The sequence below is a fragment of the Salmo salar genome, chromosome 05, assembly GCF_965601325.2.
Source record: "Salmo salar chromosome 05, fSalSal1, whole genome shotgun sequence".
Taxonomy (NCBI): Eukaryota; Metazoa; Chordata; class Actinopteri; order Salmoniformes; family Salmonidae; genus Salmo; species Salmo salar.
Window position 1 is genome coordinate 79,178,217 of NC_138295.1, and position 19,455 is coordinate 79,197,671.

The window sequence follows — 19,455 nt, forward strand, 5'->3', positions numbered from 1 at the left end:
AAATATTTGGATGTGGGGAGCTGTCCTCAGATAATCACATGGTATGCTTTCGCCGTAAAGCCTTTTTGAAATCTGACAACGCAGTTGGATTAACAAGACGTTAAGCTTTTAAATGATATAAGACACTTGTATGTTCATGAATGTTTAATATTGTGATGTTGACATTTGAATTTGGCGCTCTCCAATTTCACCGGATGTTGTCGGAAGAGGGTATTACTGTCCTGCCTGAGGGTCACATAGACCTGGGAGAGTTTGTCATTAAATGTATAACAAAGGATGACAAGGAATCTGCTTTTACTGCAGGAGCCAGACTGGGTAACCTGCATGTTTGGTTACTTAGGTGTGTCTCTTTTTTTACTCTCTGATGGGTGTGTTCTTTATAGCGTTCCAATTCTTCTTACAGAGGTGTATGGCTCCATAGCTCAGTGGTTAGAGCACTAGTCTTGTAAACCAGGGGTCGTGAGTTCAATTCTCACTGGGGCCTTGATTTTGACTCCACCCTCTAAGACATTCATCTGAAACTTTACACAGGGTGGGACTTACCATTTCTCTCGCTCTATACAGCAGAAAGTTCAAAATGTGACAACAAACTGACCATATTGCCCTGCACAAATAATTATCTGCTGTACTACTACTACTGTAAGAGACATTGCCAAACAAACTGAGGATACGATTCCACGTTTGCCGATTCTGTCCTGGGCCGCCAATCATGACTAAAAACGAGCTGAAACTAGAGACAGGAGTAGCAGAAGTCATGAAAACCAGTGATGCATGTTGAAGGAATAATATCATTAACTTAAACTTTTGCTTATATTAACTGTAACTCAGGAAAAACTTTTCAATTGTTGCGAGTTGCGTATATATTTTTGTCCAGTATAGTAAAGAATGGCTAATTCTGAGAAAGTATTAAAACTTCTTAGGGCTAGGGGGCAGTATCCTGAATTTCTGCCTGACTGACTTGCCCATAGTAAACTTCCTGTTACTCAGGCCCAGAAGCTAGGAAATGCATATAATTGGTAGAATTTGATAGAAAACACTTTGAAGTTTCTAAACTGTTAAAATAATGTCTGTGAGTATAACAGAATTGATATGGCAGGCGAAAACCCAGAGGAAAATCCATCCAGAAATCCTATGTTTTTGGAAGTAACAGGCCTTTCCAATGCAAGTCTATGGGCCTACATATAACAATTCCTCCCAGATTGCAGTACCTATGGATTCCACTAGATGTCAACAGTCTTTATACAGAGTTTCAGGCTTGTTTCTTGAAAAACGAACAAGTAATAGTCGTTTTTTTCCAAGGGAGCTCAACAGGAAAGTAGGCTTTTGGTGCGCCTGAATGAGGGCGTGCTCTTTGTTATTTTCCTTTCCTATTGAACACCGTTCTTTCCGTCTGAAATATTATCGTTTATTTACATACCTGCGGGTACCTGTGGATTGAATAGAAACATTGTTTGACTTGTTTGGACGAAGTTTACCGGTAGCATTTTGGATTCCTTTGTATGCATGTTGAAGGAGTGGATTATTGAAATCAATGGCGCCAACTCAATTGACTTTTTTGGACATAAAGAAGGACTTTATCGAACAAATCAAACATTCGTTGCGTAGCTGGGACCCTTGCGATTGCAAGCAGAGGAAGATCTTCAAAGGTAAGTGATTTATTTAATCGCTATTTGCCATTTTGTAAAGCCTGTATTGGTTGAAAAAAATATTTGGATGTGGGGAGCTGTCCTCAGATAATCACATGGTATGCTTTCGCCGTAAAGCCTTTTTGAAATCTGACAACGCAGTTGGATTAACAAGACGTTAAGCTTTTAAATGATATAAGACACTTGTATGTTCATGAATGTTTAATATTGTGATGTTGACATTTGAATTTGGCGCTCTCCAATTTCACCGGATGTTGTCGGAAGAGGGTATTACTGTCCTGCCTGAGGGTCACATAGACCTGGGAGAGTTTGTCATTAAATGTATAACAAAGGATGACAAGGAATCTGCTTTTACTGCAGGAGCCAGACTGTGTAACCTGCATGTTTGGTTACTTAGGTGTGTCTCTTTTTTTACTCTCTGATGGGTGTGTTCTTTTTAGCGTTCCAATTCTTCTTACAGAGGTGTATGGCTCCATAGCTCAGTGGTTAGAGCACTGGTCTTGTAAACCAGGGGTCATGAGTTCAATTCTCACTGGGGCCTTGATTTTGACTCCACCCTCTAAGACATTCATCTGAAACTTTACACAGGGTGGGACTTACCATTTCTCTCGCTCTATACAGCAGAAAGTTCAAAATGTGACAACAAACTGACCATATTGCCCTGCACAAATAATTATCTGCTGTACTACTACTGTAAGAGACATTGCCAAACAAACTGAGGATATGATTCCACGTTTGCCGATTCTTTCCTGGGCCGCCAATCATGACTAAAAAAAGAGCTGAAACTAGAGACAGGAGTAGCAGAAGTCATGAAAACCAGTGATGCATGTTGAAGGAATAATATCATTAACTTAAACTTTTGCTTATATTAACTGTAACTCAGGAAAAACTTTTCAATTGTTGCGAGTTGCGTATATATTTTTGTCCAGTATAGTAAAGAATGGCTAATTCTGAGAAAGTATTAAAACTTCTTAGGGCTAGGGGGCAGTATCCTGAATTTCTGCCTGACTGACTTGCCCATAGTAAACTTCCTGTTACTCAGGCCCAGAAGCTAGGAAATGCATATAATTGGTAGAATTTGATAGAAAACACTTTGAAGTTTCTAAACTGTTAAAATAATGTCTGTGAGTATAACAGAATTGATATGGCAGGCGAAAACCCAGAGGAAAATCCACCCAGAAATCCTATGTTTTTGGAAGTAACAGGCCTTTCCAATGCAAGTCTATGGGCCTACATATAACAATTCCTCCCAGATTGCAGTACCTATGGATTCCACTAGATGTCAACAGTCTTTATACAGAGTTTCAGGCTTGTTTCTTGAAAAACGAACAAGTAATAGTCGTTTTTTTCCAAGGGAGCTCAACAGGAAAGTAGGCTTTTGGTGCGCCTGAATGAGGGCGTGCTCTTTGTTATTTTCCTTTCCTATTGGTACACCGTTCTTTCCGTCTGAAATATTATCGTTTATTTACATACCTGCGGGTACCTGTGGATTGAATAGAAACATTGTTTGACTTGTTTGGACGAAGTTTACCGGTAGCATTTTGGATTCCTTTGTATGCATGTTGAAGGAGTGGATTACTGAAATCAATGGCGCCAACTCAATTGACTTTTTTGGACATAAAGAAGGACTTTATCGAACAAATCAAACATTCGTTGCGTAGCTGGGACCCTTGCGATTGCAAGCAGAGGAAGATCTTCAAAGGTAAGTGATTTATTTAATCGCTATTTGCCATTTTGTAAAGCCTGTATTGGTTGAAAAAAATATTTGGATGTGGGGAGCTGTCCTCAGATAATCACATGGTATGCTTTCGCCGTAAAGCCTTTTTGAAATCTGACAACGCAGTTGGATTAACAAGACGTTAAGCTTTTAAATGATATAAGACACTTGTATGTTCATGAATGTTTAATATTGTGATGTTGACATTTGAATTTGGCGCTCTCCAATTTCACCGGATGTTGTCGGAAGAGGGTATTACTGTCCTGCCTGAGGGTCACATAGACCTGGGAGAGTTTGTCATTAAATGTATAACAAAGGATGACAAGGAATCTGCTTTTACTGCAGGAGCCAGACTGTGTAACCTGCATGTTTGGTTACTTAGGTGTGTCTCTTTTTTTACTCTCTGATGGGTGTGTTCTTTTTAGCGTTCCAATTCTTCTTACAGAGGTGTATGGCTCCATAGCTCAGTGGTTAGAGCACTGGTCTTGTAAACCAGGGGTCATGAGTTCAATTCTCACTGGGGCCTTGATTTTGACTCCACCCTCTAAGACATTCATCTGAAACTTTACACAGGGTGGGACTTACCATTTCTCTCGCTCTATACAGCAGAAAGTTCAAAATGTGACAACAAACTGACCATATTGCCCTGCACAAATAATTATCTGCTGCTACTACTACTGTAAGAGACATTGCCAAACAAACTGAGGATACGATTCCACGTTTGCCGATTCTTTCCTGGGCCGCCAATCATGACTAAAAAAAGAGCTGAAACTAGAGACAGGAGTAGCAGAAGTCATGAAAACCAGTGATGCATGTTGAAGGAATAATATCATTAACTTAAACTTTTGCTTATATTAACTGTAACTCAGGAAAAACTTTTCAATTGTTGCGAGTTGCGTATATATTTTTGTCCAGTATAGTAAAGAATGGCTAATTCTGAGAAAGTATTAAAACTTCTTAGGGCTAGGGGGCAGTATCCTGAATTTCTGCCTGACTGACTTGCCCATAGTAAACTTCCTGTTACTCAGGCCCAGAAGCTAGGAAATGCATATAATTGGTAGAATTTGATAGAAAACACTTTGAAGTTTCTAAACTGTTAAAATAATGTCTGTGAGTATAACAGAATTGATATGGCAGGCGAAAACCCAGAGGAAAATCCACCCAGAAATCCTATGTTTTTGGAAGTAACAGGCCTTTCCAATGCAAGTCTATGGGCCTACATATAACAATTCCTCCCAGATTGCAGTACCTATGGATTCCACTAGATGTCAACAGTCTTTATACAGAGTTTCAGGCTTGTTTCTTGAAAAACGAACAAGTAATAGTCGTTTTTTTCCAAGGGAGCTCAACAGGAAAGTAGGCTTTTGGTGCGCCTGAATGAGGGCGTGCTCTTTGTTATTTTCCTTTCCTATTGGTACACCGTTCTTTCCGTCTGAAATATTATCGTTTATTTACATACCTGCGGGTACCTGTGGATTGAATAGAAACATTGTTTGACTTGTTTGGACGAAGTTTACCGGTAGCATTTTGGATTCCTTTGTATGCATGTTGAAGGAGTGGATTACTGAAATCAATGGCGCCAACTCAATTGACTTTTTTGGACATAAAGAAGGACTTTATCGAACAAATCAAACATTCGTTGCGTAGCTGGGACCCTTGCGATTGCAAGCAGAGGAAGATCTTCAAAGGTAAGTGATTTATTTAATCGCTATTTGCCATTTTGTAAAGCCTGTATTGGTTGAAAAAAATATTTGGATGTGGGGAGCTGTCCTCAGATAATCACATGGTATGCTTTCGCCGTAAAGCCTTTTTGAAATCTGACAACGCAGTTGGATTAACAAGACGTTAAGCTTTTAAATGATATAAGACACTTGTATGTTCATGAATGTTTAATATTGTGATGTTGACATTTGAATTTGGCGCTCTCCAATTTCACCGGATGTTGTCGGAAGAGGGTATTACTGTCCTGCCTGAGGGTCACATAGACCTGGGAGAGTTTGTCATTAAATGTATAACAAAGGATGACAAGGAATCTGCTTTTACTGCAGGAGCCAGACTGGGTAACCTGCATGTTTGGTTACTTAGGTGTGTCTCTTTTTTTACTCTCTGATGGGTGTGTTCTTTATAGCGTTCCAATTCTTCTTAAAGAGGTGTATGGCTCCATAGCTCAGTGGTTAGAGCACTAGTCTTGTAAACCAGGGGTCGTGAGTTCAATTCTCACTGGGGCCTTGATTTTGACTCCACCCTCTAAGACATTCATCTGAAACTTTACACAGGGTGGGACTTACCATTTCTCTCGCTCTATACAGCAGAAAGTTCAAAATGTGACAACAAACTGACCATATTGCCCTGCACAAATAATTATCTGCTGTACTACTACTACTGTAAGAGACATTGCCAAACAAACTGAGGATACGATTCCACGTTTGCCGATTCTGTCCTGGGCCGCCAATCATGACTAAAAAAGAGCTGAAACTAGAGACAGGAGTAGCAGAAGTCATGAAAACCAGTGATGCATGTTGAAGGAATAATATCATTAACTTAAACTTTTGCTTATATTAACTGTAACTCAGGAAAAACTTTTCAATTGTTGCGAGTTGCGTATATATTTTTGTCCAGTATAGTAAAGAATGGCTAATTCTGAGAAAGTATTCAAACTTCTTAGGGCTAGGGGGCAGTATCCTGAATTTCTGCCTGACTGACTTGCCCATAGTAAACTTCCTGTTACTCAGGCCCAGAAGCTAGGAAATGCATATAATTGGTAGAATTTGATAGAAAACACTTTGAAGTTTCTAAACTGTTAAAATAATGTCTGTGAGTATAACAGAATTGATATGGCAGGCGAAAACCCAGAGGAAAATCCATCCAGAAATCCTATGTTTTTGGAAGGAACAGGCCTTTCCAATGCAAGTCTATGGGCCTACATATAACAATTCCTCCCAGATTGCAGTACCTATGGATTCCACTAGATGTCAACAGTCTTTATACAGAGTTTCAGGCTTGTTTCTTGAAAAACGAACAAGTAATAGTCGTTTTTTCCAAGGGAGCTCAACAGGAAAGTAGGCTTTTGGTGCGCGTGAATGAGGGCGTGCTCTTTGTTATTTTCCTTTCCTATTGAACACCGTTCTTTCCGTCTGAAATATTATCGTTTATTTACATACCTGCGGGTACCTGTGGATTGAATAGAAACATTGTTTGACTTGTTTGGAGGAAGTTTACCGGTAGCATTTTGGATTCCTTTGTATGCATGTTGAAGGAGTGGATTACTGAAATCAATGGCGCCAACTCAATTGACTTTTTTGGACATAAAGAAGGACTTTATCGAACAAATCAAACATTCGTTGCGTAGCTGGGACCCTTGCGATTGCAAGCAGAGGAAGATCTTCAAAGGTAAGTGATTTATTTAATCGCTATTTGCGATTTTGTAAAGCCTGTATTGGTTGAAAAAAATATTTGGATGTGGGGAGCTGTCCTCAGATAATCACATGGTATGCTTTCGCCATAAAGCCTTTTTGAAATCTGACAACGCAGTTGGATTAACAAGACGTTAAGCTTTTAAATGATATAAGACACTTGTATGTTCATGAATGTTTAATATTGTGATGTTGACATTTGAATTTGGCGCTTTCCAATTTCACCGGATGTTGTCGGAAGAGGGTATTACTGTCCTGCCTGAGGGTCACATAGACCTGGGAGAGTTTGTCATTAAATGTATAACAAAGGATGACAAGGAATCTGCTTTTACTGCAGGAGCCAGACTGGGTAACCTGCATGTTTGGTTACTTAGGTGTGTCTCTTTTTTTACTCTCTGATGGGTGTGTTCTTTATAGCGTTCCAATTCTTCTTACAGAGGTGTATGGCTCCATAGCTCAGTGGTTAGAGCACTGGTCTTGTAAACCAGGGGTTGTGAGTTCAATTCTTACTGCGGCCTTGATTTTGACTCTACCCTCTGAGACATTCATCTGAAACTTTACACAGGGTGGGACTTACCATTTCTCTCGCTCTATACAGCAGAAAGTTCAAAATGTGACAACAAACTGACCATATTGCCCTGCACAAATAATTATCTGCTGTCCTACTACTACTGTAAGAGACATTGCCAAACAAACTGAGGATACGATTCCACGTTTGCCGATTCTGTCCTGGGCCGCCAATCATGACTAAAAAAGAGCTGAAACTAGAGACAGGAGTAGCAGAAGTCATGAAAACCAGTGATGCATGTTGAAGGAATAATATCATTAACTTAAACTTTTGCTTATATTAACTGTAACTCAGGAAAAACTTTTCAATTGTTGCGAGTTGCGTATATATTTTTGTCCAGTATAGTAAAGAATGGCTAATTCTGAGAAAGTATTAAAACTTCTTAGGGCTAGGGGGCAGTATCCTGAATTTCTGCCTGAATTACTTGCCCATAGTTAACTTCCTGTTACTCAGGCCCAGAAGCTAGGAAATGCATATAATTGGTAGAATTTGATAGAAAACACTTTGAAGTTTCTAAACTGTTAAAATAATGTCTGTGAGTATAACAGAATTGATATGGCAGGCGAAAACCCCGAGGAAAATCCATCCAGAAATCCTATGTTTTTGGAAGTAACAGGCCTTTCCAATGCAAGTCTATGGGCCTACATATAACAATTCCTCCCAGATTGCAGTACCTATGGATTCCACTAGATGTCAACAGTCTTTATACAGAGTTTCAGGCTTGTTTCTTGAAAAACGAACAAGTAATAGTCGTTTTTTCCAAGGGAGCTCAACAGGAAAGAAGGCTTTTGGTGCGCCTGAATGAGGGCGTGCTCTTTGTTATTTTCCTTTCCTATTGAACACCGTTCTTTCCGTCTGAAATATTATCGTTTATTTACATACCTGCGGGTACCTGTGGATTGAATAGAAACATTGTTTGACTTGTTTGGATGAAGTTTACCGGTAGCATTTTGGATTCCTTTGTATGCATGTTGAAGGAGTGGATTACTGAAATCAATGGCGCCAACTCAATTGACTTTTTTGGACATAAAGAAGGACTTTATCGAACAAATCAAACATTCGTTGCGTAGCTGGGACCCTACGATTCCACGTTTGCCGATTCTGTCCTGGGCCGCCAATCATGACTAAAAAAGAGGTGAAACTAGAGACAGGAGTAGCAGAAGTCATGAAAACCAGTGATGCATGTTGAAGGAATAATATCATTAACTTAAACTTTTGCTTATATTAACTGTAACTCAGGAAAAACTTTTCAATTGTTGCGAGTTGCGTATATATTTTTGTCCAGTATAGTAAAGAATGGCTATTTCTGAGAAAGTATTAAAACTTCTTAGGGCTAGGGGGCAGTATCCTGAATTTCTGCCTGACTGACTTGCCCATAGTAAACTTCCTGTTACTCAGGCCCAGAAGCTAGGAAATGCATATAATTGGTAGAATTTGATAGAAAACACTTTGAAGTTTCTAAACTGTTAAAATAATGTCTGTGAGTATAACAGAATTGATATGGCAGGCGAAAACCCCGAGGAAAATCCACCCAGAAATCCTTTGTTTTTGTAAGTAACAGGCCTTTCCAATGCAAGTCTATGGGCCTACATATAACAATTCCTCCCAGATTGCAGTACCTATGGATTCCACTAGATGTCAACAGTCTTTATACAGAGTTTCAGGCTTGTTTCTTGAAAAACGAACAAGTAATAGTCGTTTTTTCCAAGGGAGCTCAACAGGAAAGTAGGCTTTTGGTGCGCCTGAATGAGGGCGTGCTCTTTGTTATTTTACTTTCCTATTGAACAACGTTCTTTCAGTCTGAAATATTATCGTTTATTTACATACCTGCGGGTACCTGTGGAATGAATAGAAACATTGTTTGACTTGTTTGGACGAAGTTTACCGGTAGCATTTTGGATTCCTTTGTATGCATGTTGAAGGAGTGGATTACTGAAATCAATGGCGCCAACTCAATTGACTTTTTTGGACATAAAGAAGGACGTTATCGAACAAATCAAACATTCGTTGCGTAGCTGGGACCCTTGCGATTGCAAGCAGAGGAAGATCTTCAAAGGTAAGTGATTTATTGAATCGCTATTTGCGATTTTGTAAAGCCTGTATTGGTTGAAAAAAATATTTGGATGTGGGGAGCTGTCCTCAGATAATCACATGGTATGCTTTCGCCGTAAAGCCTTTTTGAAATCTGACAACGCAGTTGGATTAACAAGACGTTAAGCTTTTAAATGATATAAGACACTTGTATGTTCATGAATGTTTAATATTGTGATGTTGACATTTGAATTTGGCGCTCTCCAATTTCACCGGATGTTGTCGGAAGAGGGTATTACTGTCCTGCCTGAGGGTCACATAGACCTGGGAGAGTTTGTCATTAAATGTATAACTATGGATGACAAGGAATCTGCTTTTACTGCAGGAGCCAGACTGGGTAACCTGCATGTTTGGTTACTTAGGTGTGTCTCTTTTTTTACTCTCTGATGGGTGTGTTCTTTATAGCGTTCCTATTCTTCTTACAGAGGTGTATGGCTCCATAGCTCAGTGGTTAGAGCACTGGTCTTGTAAACCAGGGGTCGTGAGTTCAATTCTCACTGGGGCCTTGATTTTGACTCCACCCTCTGAGACATTCATCTGAAACTTTACACAGGGTGGGACTTACCATTTCTCTCGCTCTATACAGCAGAAAGTTCAAAATGTGACAACAAACTGACCATATTGCCCTGCACAAATAATTATCTGCTGTACTACTACTACTGTAAGAGACATTGCCAAACAAACTGAGGATACTATTCCCCGTTTGCCGATTCTGTCCTGGGCCGCCAATCATGACTAAAAAAGAGCTGAGACAGGAGTAGCAGAAGTCATGAAAACCAGTGATGCATGTTGAAGGAATAATATCATTAACTTAAACTTTTGCTTATATTAACTGTAACTCAGGAAAAACTTTTCAATTGTTGCGAGTTGCGTATATATTTTTGTCCAGTATAGTAAAGAATGGCTATTTCTGAGAAAGTATTAAAACTTCTTAGGGCTAGGGGGCAGTATCCTGAATTTCTGCCTGACTGACTTGCCCATAGTAAACTTCCTGTTACTCAGGCCCAGAAGCTAGGAAATGCATATAATTGGTAGAATTTGATAGAAAACACTTTGAAGTTTCTAAACTGTTAAAATAATGTCTGTGAGTATAACAGAATTGATATGGCAGGCGAAAACCCCGAGGAAAATCCACCCAGAAATCCTTTGTTTTTGTAAGTAACAGGCCTTTCCAATGCAAGTCTATGGGCCTACATATAACAATTCCTCCCAGATTGCAGTACCTATGGATTCCACTAGATGTCAACAGTCTTTATACAGAGTTTCAGGCTTGTTTCTTGAAAAACGAACAAGTAATAGTCGTTTTTTCCAAGGGAGCTCAACAGGAAAGTAGGCTTTTGGTGCGCCTGAATGAGGGCGTGCTCTTTGTTATTTTACTTTCCTATTGAACAACGTTCTTTCAGTCTGAAATATTATCGTTTATTTACATACCTGCGGGTACCTGTGGAATGAATAGAAACATTGTTTGACTTGTTTGGACGAAGTTTACCGGTAGCATTTTGGATTCCTTTGTATGCATGTTGAAGGAGTGGATTACTGAAATCAATGGCGCCAACTCAATTTACTTTTTTGGACATAAAGAAGGACGTTATCGAACAAATCAAACATTCGTTGCGTAGCTGGGACCCTTGCGATTGCAAGCAGAGGAAGATCTTCAAAGGTAAGTGATTTATTGAATCGCTATTTGCGATTTTGTAAAGCCTGTATTGGTTGAAAAAAATATTTGGATGTGGGGAGCTGTCCTCAGATAATCACATGGTATGCTTTCGCCGTAAAGCCTTTTTGAAATCTGACAACGCAGTTGGATTAACAAGACGTTAAGCTTTTAAATGATATAAGACACTTGTATGTTCATGAATGTTTAATATTGTGATGTTGACATTTGAATTTGGCGCTCTCCAATTTCACCGGATGTTGTCGGAAGAGGGTATTACTGTCCTGCCTGAGGGTCACATAGACCTGGGAGAGTTTGTCATTAAATGTATAACTATGGATGACAAGGAATCTGCTTTTACTGCAGGAGCCAGACTGGGTAACCTGCATGTTTGGTTACTTAGGTGTGTCTCTTTTTTTACTCTCTGATGGGTGTGTTCTTTATAGCGTTCCTATTCTTCTTACAGAGGTGTATGGCTCCATAGCTCAGTGGTTAGAGCACTGGTCTTGTAAACCAGGGGTCGTGAGTTCAATTCTCTCTGGGGCCTTGATTTTGACTCAAACCTCTGAGACATTCATCTGAAACTTTACACAGGGTGGGACTTACCATTTCTCTCGCTCTATACAGCAGAAAGTTCAAAATGTGACAACAAACTGACCATATTGCCCTGCACAAATAATTATCTGCTGTACTACTACTACTGTAAGAGACATTGCCAAACAAACTGAGGATACCATTCCACGTTTGCCGATTCTGTCCTGGGCCGCCAATCATGACTAAAAAAGAGCTGAGACAGGAGTAGCAGAATCATGAAAACCAGTGATGCATGTTGAAGGAATAATATCATTAACTTAAACTTTTGCTTATATTAACTGTAACTCAGGAAAAACTTTTCAATTGTTGCGAGTTGCATATATATTTTTGTCCAGTATAGTAAAGAATGGCTAATTCTGAGAAAGTATTAAAACTTCTTAGGGCTAGGGGGCAGTATCCTGAATTTCTGCCTGACTGACTTGCCCATAGTAAACTTCCTGTTACTCAGGCCCAGAAGCTAGGAAATGCATATAATTGGTAGAATTTGATAGAAAACACTTTGAAGTTTCTAAACTGTTAAAATAATGTCTGTGAGTATAACATAATTGATATGGCAGGCGAAAACGCAGAGGAAAATCCATCCAGAAATCCAATGTTTTTGGAAGTAACAGGCCTTTCCAATGCAAGTCTATGGGCCTACATATAACAATTCCTTCCAGATTGCAGTACCTATGGATTCCACTAGATGTCAACAGTCTTTATACAGAGTTTCAGGCTTGTTTCTTGAAAAACGAACAAGTAATAGTCGTTTTTTCCAAGGGAGCTCAACAGGAAAGTAGGCTTTTGGTGCGCCTGAATGAGTGCCTGCTCTTTGTTATTTTCCTTTCCTATTGAACACCGTTCTTTCCGTCTGAAATATTATCGTTTATTTACATACCTGCGGGTACCTGTGGATTGAATAGAAACATTGTTTGACTTGTTTGGACGAAGTTTACCGGTAGCATTTTGGATTCCTTTGTATGCATGTTGAAGGAGTGGATTACTGAAATCAATGGCGCCAACTCAATGGACTTTTTTGGACATAAAGAAGGACTTTATCGAACAAATCAAACATTCGTTGCGTAGCTGGGACCCTTGCGATTGCAAGCAAAGGAAGATCTTCAAAGGTAAGTGATTTATTTAATCGCTATTTGCGATTTTGTAAAGCCTGTATTGGTTGAAAAAAATATTTGGATGTGGGGAGCTGTCCTCAGATAATCACATGGTATGCTTTCGCCGTAAAGCCTTTTTGAAATCTGACAACGCAGTTGGATTAACAAGACGTTAAGCTTTTAAATGATATAAGACACTTGTATGTTCATGAATGTTTAATATTGTGATGTTGACATTTGAATTTGGCGCTCTCCAATTTCACCGGATGTTGTCGGAAGAGGGTATTACTGTCCTGCCTGAGGGTCACATAGACCTGGGAGAGTTTGTCATTAAATGTATAACTATGGATGACAAGGAATCTGCTTTTACTGCAGGAGCCAGACTGGGTAACCTGCATGTTTGGTTACTTAGGTGTGTCTCTTTTTTTACTCTCTGATGGGTGTGTTCTTTATAGCGTTCCTATTCTTCTTACAGAGGTGTATGGCTCCATAGCTCAGTGGTTAGAGCACTGGTCTTGTAAACCAGGGGTCGTGAGTTCAATTCTCTCTGGGGCCTTGATTTTGACTCAAACCTCTGAGACATTCATCTGAAACTTTACACATTTCTCTCGCTCTATACAGCAGAATGTTCAAAATGTGACAACAAACTGACCATATTGCCCTGCACAAATAATTATCTGCTGTACTACTACTACTACTGTAAGAGACATCGCCAAACAAACTGAGGATACCATTCCACGTTTGCCGATTCTGTCCTGGGCCGCCAATCATGACTAAAAAAGAGCTGAGACAGGAGTAGCAGAATCATGAAAACCAGTGATGCATGTTGAAGGAATAATATCATTAACTTAAACTTTTGCTTATATTAACTGTAACTCAGGAAAAACTTTTCAATTGTTGCGAGTTGCATATATATTTTTGTCCAGTATAGTAAAGAATGGCTAATTCTGAGAAAGTATTAAAACTTCTTAGGGCTAGGGGGCAGTATCCTGAATTTCTGCCTGACTGACTTGCCCATAGTAAACTTCCTGTTACTCAGGCCCAGAAGCTAGGAAATGCATATCATTGGTAGAATTTGATAGAAAACACTTTGAAGTTTCTAAACTGTTAAAATAATGTCTGTGAGTATAACAGAATTGATATGGCAGGCGAAAACCCAGAGGAAAATCCACCCAGAAATCCTTTGTTTTTGGAAGTAACAGGCCTTTCCAATGCAAGTCTATGGGCCTACATATAACAATTCCTCCCAGATTGCAGTACCTATGGATTCCACTAGATGTCAACAGTCTTTATACAGAGTTTCAGGCTTGTTTCTTGAAAAACGAACAAGTAATAGTCATTTTTTCCAAGGGAGCTCAACAGGAAAGTAGGCTTTTGGTGCGCGTGAATGAGGGCGTGCTCTTTGTTATTTTCCTTTCCTATTGAACACCGTTCTTTCCGTCTGAAATATTATCGTTTATTTACATACCTGCGGGTACCTGTGGATTGAATAGAAACATTGTTTGACTTGTTTGGATGAAGTTTACCGGTAGCATTTTGGATTCCTTTGTATGCATGTTGAAGGAGTGGATTACTGAAATCAATGGCGCCAACTCAATTGACTTTTTTGGACATAAAGAAGGACTTTATCGAACAAATCAAACATTCGTTGCGTAGCTGGGACCCTACGATTCCACGTTTGCCGATTCTGTCCTGGGCCGCCAATCATGACTAAAAAAGAGCTGAGACAGGAGTAGCAGAAGTCATGAAAACCAGTGATGCATGTTGAAGGAATAATATCATTAACTTAAACTTTTGCTTATATTAACTGTAACTCAGGAAAAACTTTTCAATTGTTGCGAGTTGCATGTATATTTTTGTCCAGTATAGTAAAGAATGGCTAATTCTGAGAAAGTATTAAAACTTCTTAGGGCTAGGGGGCAGTATCATGAATTTCTGCCTGACTGACTTGCCCATAGTAAACTTCCTGTTACTCAGGCCCAGAAGCTAGGAAATAAATATAATTGGTAGAATTTGATAGAAAACACTTTGAAGTTTCTAAACTGTTAAAATAATGTCTGTGAGTATAACAGAATTGATATGGCAGGCGAAAACCCAGAGGAAAATCCATCCAGAAATCCTATGTTTTTGGAAGTAACAGGCCTTTCCAATGCAAGTCTATGGGCCTACATATAACAATTCCTCCCAGATTGCAGTACCTATGGATTCCACTAGATGTCACCAGTCTTTATACAGAGTTTCAGGCTTGTTTCTTGAAAAACGAACAAGTAATAGTCGTTTTTTCCAAGGGAGCTCAACAGGAAAGTAGGCTTTTCGTGCGCCTGAATGAGGGCGTGCTCTTTGTTATTTTCCTTTCCTATTGAACACCGTTCTTTCCGTCTGAAATATTATCGTTTATTTACATACCTGCGGGTACCTGTGGATTGAATAGAAACATTGTTTGACTTGTTTGGACGAAGTTTACCGGTAGCATTTTGGATTCCTTTGTATGCATGTTGAAGGAGTGGATTACTGAAATCAATGGCGCCAACTCAATTGACTTTTTTGGACATAAAGAAGGACTTTATCGAACAAATCAAACATTCGTTGCGTAGCTGGGACCCTTGCGATTGCAAGCAGAGGAAGATCTTCAAAGGTAAGTGATTTATTTAATCGCTATTTGCCATTTTGTAAAGCCTGTATTGGTTGAAAAAAATATTTGGATGTGGGGAGCTGTCCTCAGATAATCACATGGTATGCTTTCGCCGTAAAGCCTTTTTGAAATCTGACAACGCAGTTGGATTAACAAGACGTTAAGCTTTTAAATGATATAAGACACTTGTATGTTCATGAATGTTTAATATTGTGATGTTGACATTTGAATTTGGCGCTCTCCAATTTCACCGGATGTTGTCGGAAGAGGGTATTACTGTCCTGCCTGAGGGTCACATAGACCTGGGAGAGTTTGTCATTAAATGTATAACAAAGGATGACAAGGAATCTGCTTTTACTGCAGGAGCCAGACTGGGTAACCTGCATGTTTGGTTACTTAGGTGTGTCTCTTTTTTTACTCTCTGATGGGTGTGTTCTTTATAGCGTTCCAATTCTTCTTACAGAGGTGTATGGCTCCATAGCTCAGTGGTTAGAGCACTGGTCTTGTAAACCAGGGGTCGTGAGTTCAATTCTCACTGGGGCCTTGATTTTGACTCCACCCTCTGAGACATTCATCTGAAACTTTACACAGGGTGGGACTTACCATTTCTCTCGCTCTATACAGCAGAAAGTTCAAAATGTGACAACAAACTGACCATATTGCCCTGCACAAATAATTATCTGCTGTACTACTACTACTTTAAGAGACATTGCCAAACAAACTGAGGATACGATTCCACGTTTGCCGATTCTGTCCTGGGCCACCAATCATGACTAAAAAAGAGCTGAGACAGGAGTAGCAGAAGTCATGAAAACCAGTGATGCATGTTGAAGGAATAATATCATTAACTTAAACTTTTGCTTATATTAACTGTATCTCAGGAAAAACTTTTCAATTGTTGCGAGTTGCGTATATATTTTTGTCCAGTATAGTAAACAATGGCTAATTCTGAGAAAGTATTAACACTTCTTAGGGCTAGGGGGCAGTATCCTGAATTTCTGCCTGACTGACTTGCCCGTAGTAACCCTCCTGTTACTCAGGCCCAGAAGCTAGGAAATGCATATAATTGGTCGAATTTGATAGAAAACACTTTGAAGTTTCTAAACTGTTAATATAATGTCTGTGAGTATAACAAAATTGATATGGCAGGCGAAAACCCAGAGGAAAATCCATCCAGAAATCCTTTGTTTTTGGAAGTAACAGGCCTTTCCAATGCAAGTCTATGGGCCTACATATAACAATTCCTCCCAGATTGCAGTACCTATGGATTCCACTAGATGTCAACAGTCTTTATACAGAGTTTCAGGCTTGTTTCTTGAAAAACGAACAAGTAATAGTCGTTTTTTCCAAGGGAGCTCAACAGGAAAGTAGGCTTTTGGTGCGCCTGAATGAGGGCGTGCTCTTTGTTATTTTCCTTTCCTATTGAACACCGTTCTTTCCGTCTGAAATATTATCATTTATTTACATACCTGCGGGTACCTGTGGATTGAATAGAAACATTGTTTGACTTGTTTGGACGAAGTTTACCGGTAGCATTTTGGATTCCTTTGTATGCATGTTGAAGGAGTGGATTACTGAAATCAATGGCGCCAACTCAATTGACTTTTTTGGACATAAAGAAGGACTTTATCGAACAAATCAAACATTCGTTGCGTAGCTGGGACCCTTGCGATTGCAAGCAGAGGAAGATCTTCAAAGGTAAGTGATTTATTTAATCGCTATTTGCCATTTTGTAAAGCCTGTATTGGTTGAAAAAAATATTTGGATGTGGGGAGCTGTCCTCAGATAATCACATGGTATGCTTTCGCCGTAAAGCCTTTTTGAAATCTGACAACTCAGTTGGATTAACAAGACGTTAAGCTTTTAAATGATATAAGACACTTGTATGTTCATGAATGTTTAATATTGTGATGTTGACATTTGAATTTGGCGCTCTCCAATTTCACCGGATGTTGTCGGAAGAGGGTATTACTGTCCTGCCTGAGGGTCACATAGACCTGGGAGAGTTTGTCATTAAATGTATAACAAAGGTAACAAGGAATCTGCTTTTACTGCAGGAGCCAGACTGGGTAACCTGCATGTTTGGTTACTTAGGTGTGTCTCTTTTTTTACTCTCTGATGGGTGTGTTCTTTATAGCGTTACTATTCTTCTTACAGAGGTGTATGGCTCCATAGCTCAGTGGTTAGTGCACTGGTCTTGTAAACCAGGGGTCGTGAGTTCAATTCTCACTGGGGCCTTGATTTTGACTCCACCCTCTGAGACATTCATCTGAAACTTTACACAGGGTGGGACTTACCATTTCTCTCGCTCTATACAGCAGAAAGTTCAAAATGTGACAACAAACTGACCATATTGCCCTGCACAAATAATTATCTGCTGTACTACTACTACTTTAAGAGACATTGCCAAACAAACTGAGGATACGATTCCACGTTTGCCGATTCTGTCCTGGGCCGCCAATCATGACTAAAAAAGAGCTGAGACAGGAGTAGCAGAAGTCATGAAAACCAGTGATGCATGTTGAAGGAATAATATAATTAACTTAAACTTTTGCTTATATTAACTGTAACTCAGGAAAAACTTTTCAATTGTTGCGAGTTGCGTATATATTTTTGTCCAGTATAGTAAAGAATGGCTAATTCTGAGAAAGTATTAAAACTTCTTAGGGCTAGGGGGCAGTATCCTGAATTTCTGCCTGACTGACTTGCCCATAGTAAACTTCCTGTTACTCAGGCCCAGAAGCTAGGAAATGCATATAATTGGTAGAATTTGATAGAAAACACTTTGAAGTTTCTAAACTGTTAAAATAATGTCTGTGAGTATAACAGAATTGATATGGCAGGCGAAAACCCAGAGGAAAATCCATCCAGAAATCCTTTGTTTTTGGAAGTAACAGGCCTTTCCAATGCAAGTCTATGGGCCTACATATAACAATTCCTCCCAGATTGTAGTACCTATGGATTCCACTAGATGTCAACAGTCTTTATACAGACTTTCAGGCTTGTTTCTTGAAAAACGAACAAGTAATAGTAGTTTTTTCCAAGGGAGCTCAACAGGAAAGTAGGCTTTTGGTGCGCCTGAATGAGGGCGTGCTCTTTGTTATTTTCCTTTCCTATTGAACACCGTTCTTTCCGTCTGAAATATTATCGTTTATTTACATACCTGCGGGTACCTGTGGATTGAATAGAAACATTGTTTGACTTGTTTGGATGAAGTTTACCGGTAGCATTTTGGATTCCTTTGTATGCATGTTGAAGGAGTGGATTACTGAAATCAATGGCGCCAACTCAATTGACTTTTTTGGACATAAAGAAGGACTTTATCGAACAAATTAAACATTCGTTGGGTAGCTGGGACCCTACGATTCCACGTTTGCCGATTCTTTCCTGGGACGCCAATCATGACTAAAAAAGAGCTGAAACTAGAGACAGGAGTAGCAGAAGTCATGAAAACCAGTGATGCATGTTGAAGGAATAATATCATTAACTTAAACTTTTGCTTATATTAACTGTAACTCAGGAAAAACTTTTCAATTGTTGCGAGTTGCGTATATATTTTTGTCCAGTATAGTAAACAATGGCTAATTCTGAGAAAGTACTAAAACTTCTTAGGGCTAGGGGGCAGTATCCTGAATTTCTGCCTGACTGACTTGCCCATAGTAAACTTCCTGTTACTCAGGCCCAGAAGCTAGGAAATGCATATAATTGGTAGAATTTGATAGAAAACACTTTGAAGTTTCTAAACTGTTAAAATAATGTCTGTGAGTATAACAAAATTGATATGGCAGGCGAAAACCCAGAGGAAAATCCATCCAGAAATCCTTTGTTTTTGGAAGTAACAGGCCTTTCCAATGCAAGTCTATGGGCCTACATATAACAATTCCTCCCAGATTGCAGTACCTATGGATTCCACTAGATGTCAACAGTCTTTATACAGAGTTTCAGGCTTGTTTCTTGAAAAACGAACAAGTAATAGTCGTTTTTTCCTAGGGAGCTCAACAGGAAAGTAGGCTTTTGGTGCGCCTGAATGAGGGCGTGCTCTTTGTTAT

General features: G+C 39.4%; 10 non-coding genes across 10 annotated transcripts; all 10 read left to right on the forward strand.

Moving 5' to 3' along the window:
• The first annotated feature begins 411 nt into the window (after positions 1 to 411).
• On the forward strand, positions 412 to 484 carry trnat-ugu (transfer RNA threonine (anticodon UGU)). Its single transcript has one exon. It is a non-coding gene; the product is annotated as a tRNA-Thr (tRNA).
• Positions 485 to 2,114: 1,630 nt separating this feature from the next.
• trnat-ugu (transfer RNA threonine (anticodon UGU)) lies at positions 2,115 to 2,187 on the forward strand. Its single transcript has one exon. It is a non-coding gene; the product is annotated as a tRNA-Thr (tRNA).
• Positions 2,188 to 3,816: 1,629 nt separating this feature from the next.
• Positions 3,817 to 3,889, forward strand: trnat-ugu (transfer RNA threonine (anticodon UGU)). The gene has a single exon. It is a non-coding gene; the product is annotated as a tRNA-Thr (tRNA).
• Positions 3,890 to 5,519: 1,630 nt separating this feature from the next.
• Positions 5,520 to 5,592, forward strand: trnat-ugu (transfer RNA threonine (anticodon UGU)). Its single transcript has one exon. It is a non-coding gene; the product is annotated as a tRNA-Thr (tRNA).
• A 1,629-nt stretch (positions 5,593 to 7,221) lies between these two features.
• On the forward strand, positions 7,222 to 7,294 carry trnat-ugu (transfer RNA threonine (anticodon UGU)). The gene has a single exon. It is a non-coding gene; the product is annotated as a tRNA-Thr (tRNA).
• Positions 7,295 to 9,868: 2,574 nt separating this feature from the next.
• Positions 9,869 to 9,941, forward strand: trnat-ugu (transfer RNA threonine (anticodon UGU)). Its single transcript has one exon. It is a non-coding gene; the product is annotated as a tRNA-Thr (tRNA).
• A 1,622-nt stretch (positions 9,942 to 11,563) lies between these two features.
• Positions 11,564 to 11,636, forward strand: trnat-ugu (transfer RNA threonine (anticodon UGU)). Its single transcript has one exon. It is a non-coding gene; the product is annotated as a tRNA-Thr (tRNA).
• A 1,621-nt stretch (positions 11,637 to 13,257) lies between these two features.
• trnat-ugu (transfer RNA threonine (anticodon UGU)) lies at positions 13,258 to 13,330 on the forward strand. The gene has a single exon. It is a non-coding gene; the product is annotated as a tRNA-Thr (tRNA).
• Positions 13,331 to 15,877: 2,547 nt separating this feature from the next.
• Positions 15,878 to 15,950, forward strand: trnat-ugu (transfer RNA threonine (anticodon UGU)). Its single transcript has one exon. It is a non-coding gene; the product is annotated as a tRNA-Thr (tRNA).
• A 1,621-nt stretch (positions 15,951 to 17,571) lies between these two features.
• trnat-ugu (transfer RNA threonine (anticodon UGU)) lies at positions 17,572 to 17,644 on the forward strand. Its single transcript has one exon. It is a non-coding gene; the product is annotated as a tRNA-Thr (tRNA).
• The last annotated feature ends 1,811 nt before the right edge of the window (positions 17,645 to 19,455 follow it).